This window comes from Amblyomma mixtum, chromosome 3 (assembly GCF_055824585.1).
Source record: "Amblyomma mixtum isolate Tamu chromosome 3, ASM5582458v1, whole genome shotgun sequence".
Lineage (NCBI taxonomy): Eukaryota > Metazoa > Arthropoda > Arachnida > Ixodida > Ixodidae > Amblyomma > Amblyomma mixtum.
The window spans coordinates 16,083,065-16,087,637 of record NC_143014.1 but is presented as its reverse complement, the minus strand read 5'-3'; positions in this window follow the sequence as shown (position 1 = coordinate 16,087,637).

Sequence of the window (4,573 nt, the reverse complement as noted above, 5' to 3'; positions counted from 1 at the left end):
TTTGAGGCAAGCTTTTCAGGTTCTTTTTTGCTGTGACAGTGAAAAAAAAAACAAATCTCTCACATTTGCTGGGGTTTAGAGAGAATGGAAATTACTCTGGAAGCGGGATGTTACATTGATACTTCAGCGACGCAGTGGCATGCCTTCCTCTGCCGGTACTCACGTGGTGAACAAGGGAGGGGAAAGCCTCAGTGTGCTTGCGAACGTTTCAACAAGAGGGCTGTCTTAGTCAGGATGAAGACAAGACCTCTTGTGGAAACTCTGGCAAGCACCCTGAGCCTTTCCCCTCCCTTCGTTCACATTTTGAGTGTGAAGGAACCAGCGGCTTATCCTCTCTATACCATATATTCCTCTGCCGATGTTACAGATTAAAATAAAAACTACTGCTGAATAATATCTTGTATATTTTGGAATTACGTCGCATGGAAAAAATGTTCTGTAATCATTCCTCACCTTTGCGCTCCGTTCTGGCCGTAAGGGCCTAGGAGAGAAGGTTAGGGGTGGGGGTGGGGGGGGGGCACTGCGCTGAAAAATGGCTCATTTTCATGGAGAACCCTGCGCACGCCTATGGACACCGTTCAAAAACTTCTCTAAGGATCTTAGCTGACGCTGAACAGGCACTCACCGTCTCAGCAGCAAGCCCGGAAGCGCACGTGCGTACCATTCAGTGCATGGAATATGCGTGATCAGTGACCACTTTCATCGAGCACTGAAGGTGTGAAAATTGGGCAAATAGCCCGACAAAGCCTGGGCCGCTCAGCACCCCATCTTTGCGACACAGGCCATGAGGGCAGCCATGAGGGCAGTCGGCTGCGGCAGTAATTCTCTCAACCCCTCCGTTGTTAGCAAACAAGGAAAGAGTGAGTGAACGTGAATGAGAGTGAGCGGACATCAGTGTGAGTGAGTGGTTGTGAGTGCGAGTGGTCATGAGTGCGAGTTTGAGTGAGTGGTTGTGAGTGTGAGTGGTCATGAGTGCGAGTGTCAGTGAGTGGTTGGGAGTGTGAGTGGACATGAGTGCGAATGTGAGTGAGTGGTTGTGAGTGTGAGTGGACATGAGTGTTGTGGGTGCGAGTGGTCATGAGTGTGAGTGTGAGTGAGTGGTTGTGAGTGCGAGTGGTCATGAGTGGGAATGTGAGTGAGTGGTTGCGAGTGTGAGTGGATATGAGTGTGAGTGTGAATGAGTGGATGTGAGTGCGAGTGGCCGTGAGTGTGAGTGTGATTGAGCCACCTCTATTGGTGCCGAGGTATGGCTGGCGCTGGTGCACGCGCACGAATCGCAATGGTTGCCTCATATAGGCATCTGACTAGGTTCCTAATGGCACAGGTGGGCACGCAAGAATCGCGATGGTTGCCTTATATGGACATGTCTGTGAGAGGACAGCAGATTCCAGGGAAAGTCACTGACACGGTTTTTTGCTTGCACTGGTGCATGGTTTACGAATCGCGATGGTTGCCTCATATGGGCATGTCTAGGAGCGGGCAGCAGCTTCCACGGAAAGTCACTGACCCGGTTTGTGCTGGCACTTGTGCATGCGCTCGAATCGCGATGGTTGCCTCATATGGGCATGTCTGTGAGCGGCAGCAGCTTCCAGGGAAAGTCACTGACTCGGTTTGTACTGGCACTGGTGCATGCGCTCGAATCGCGATGCTTGCTTCATATGGGCATGTCTGTGAGTGGGCGACAGCTTCCAGAAAAGTCACTGACTAGCATGAGCATCCATAGTGCACAAAATTGAAGGGACACAACACAGCGAAAGTCACTCACCAGGTTCGTGCTGGCGCTGGTGCACGCGCACGAATCGCGACGGTTGCCTCATGTGGGCATCTGACTGGGTTCGTGATGGCACTGGTGGACGCTTGCGAATCGCGATGGTTGCCTCATAAGAGCATGTCTGTGGGAGGGCAGCCGCTTCCAGGGAGTCACTAACCCGGTTTGTGCTGGCACTGGTGCATGCGCACCAATCGCGATGATTGCCTCATATGGACAAGTCTAGGAGCGGGCAGCAGCTTCCACGGAAAGTCACTGACCCGGTTTGTGGTGGCACTGCTGCATGCGCACGAATCACGATGGTTGCCTCATATGGGCATGTCTGTTTGCGGGCAGCAGCTTCCAGGGAAAGTCTCTTTGACGCAGTTTGTGCTGGCACTGGTGCAAGCACACGAATCGCGATTGGTTGCCTGATATGGGCATGTCTGTGAGCGGGCAGCAGCTTCCAGCAAATGTCACTGACAGTTTTTTGCTGGCACTGGTGCATGCGCACTAATCGCGATGGTTGACTCATATGGGTATATCTGTGAGCGGGCAGCAGCTTCCAGTGAAAGTCACTGACACGGTTTTTTGCTGGCACTGGTGCATGCGCACGAATCGCGATGATTGCCTCATATGGGCATCTGACTGGGTTCGTGACGGCACTGGTGGACGCGCATGAATCGCGATGGTTGCCTTATGTGGGCATGTCTGTGAGAGGGCAGCCGCTTCCAGGGAAAGTCACTGACCCGGTTTGTGCTGGCACTGGTGCATGCGCACTAATCGCGATGGTTGCCTCATATGGGTATATCTGTGAGCGGGCAGCAGCTTCCAGTGAGTCACTGACACGGTTTCTTGCTGGCACTGGTGCATGCGCACGAATCGCGATGGTTGCCTCCTATGGGCATGCGACTGGGTTCGTGATGGCACCGGTGGACGCACACGAATCGCGATGGTTGCCTTATATGGGCATGTCTGTGGGAGGGGAGCCGCTTGCAGGGAGTCACTGACCTGGTTTGTGCTGGCACTGGTGCATGCTCACGAATCTCGATGGTTGCCTCATATGGCTATGTCTGTGAGCGGCAGCAGTTTCGAGGGAAAGTTACTCACCAGGTTTGCGCCGGCACTGCCGCATGCGCATGAATCGCGATGGTTGCCTCATATGGGCATGTCTAAGAGCGGGCAGCAGCTTCCACGGAAAGTCACTGACCCGGTTTGTGGTGGCAGTGGTGCATGCACACGAATCGCGATTGTTTCCTCATATGGGCATCTGACTGGGTTCGTGATGGCACTGGTGTATGCAGACGAATCGCGATGGTTGCCTTTTTTGGGCATGTCTGTGAGTGGGGAGTTGCATCCAGGGAAAGTCACTGACGGGGTTCATGATGGCACTGGTGCAAGTGAACGAATCGCAATGGTTGCCTCATTTGGGCATGTCTGTGAGCGGGCAGTTGCTTCTAGGGAAACTCAACGACCGGGTTCTTGATGGCACTGGTGCAAGTCGCACTCTGATTCCTTGACGGGTGCAAATAAAGTTCTTTCATCATCATCATCAAGTGCACGATTCGCGATGGTTGCCTTATATGGGCATGCCTGTGAGAGGGCAGCCGCTTCCAAGGGAAGTTAGTGACCAGGTTCGTGCTGGCACTTGAGCACGCGCACGAATCGCGATGGTGGCTGGTGGCTTCATATGGGCATGTCTGTGAGCGGGGAGCCGCTTCCAGGGAACGTCACTGTTCGGGTTCGTGATGTCACTGGTGGACGGACACGAATTGCGATGGCTGCCTCATATGGACATGTCTGTGAGGGGTCTGCCAATTCCAGGGAACGTAACTGACTGGGTTCCTTACGGCACTGGTGGACGCGTACGAATAGCGATGGTTGCCTTATATGGGCATGTGTTCGAGCGGGCAGCCGCTTCCACGCAGAGTCACTGACCGGGTTCATGCTGCCACTGATGCCCGCGCAGGAATCGCGATGGTTGCCTTATATGTGCATGTCTGTGAGCGGGCAGCCGCTTCCAGGGAAGTCACTGACCGGGTCTGTCCTGGCACTGCTGCACGCACACGAATCGCGATGGCTGGCTCATGTGGGAATATGTGTGAGGGAGCAGCCAATTCCAGGGAACGCCACTGACTGGGTTCGTGTGGCACTGGTGAACGCGTAGAAATCGCGATGGTTGCCTTATATGGGCATGTCCGTGAGCGTGCAGCCACTTCCAGGGAAAGTTACTGAGCGGGTCTTTCCTGGCACTGGTGCACGCACACGAATCGCGATGGCTGCCTCATGTGGGCATGTCTGTGAGGGGGCAGCCAATTGTTCAGCTGCAAATTTATCAATTATAAAGGATGACGAACATTTTTCACCATCAGAAGCAGCAACAGAATGTAATGCATTTTTTAGTTCCGTATTTACTGAAGAGAAGCCAATCCCCCCTGATCTTAACTTCACTGCTATTAGTGCTTCCACGAATAATCTTGTAATCACTCCTGAAGGGATAGAAGAACTATTGACAGACTACAAAATAGCGCACAAAATAAAGTGCACTTACGAAGAGAGTCACTTGCTAAAAGTGCACTCTAGCACTGCTAAACGGCCCAATGTAAGTGCACTCGCCAAAGTGCGCACTCAGGTCGGAGTGCGTTCACAGAACACACTTTGAGGGCCGAGTGCGTAGCCTCGACGCAGTAATTTTTGCACGTAAAATGTATTATGTTACAAAATGTAGATAAAAGTAGATTTTATGTGTTGAAGATATTTTTTTATTTCTGCAATGACTAAGAGAGCCAGTAGCAAAACCAGGTACAATAAAAGCACGAGACAATC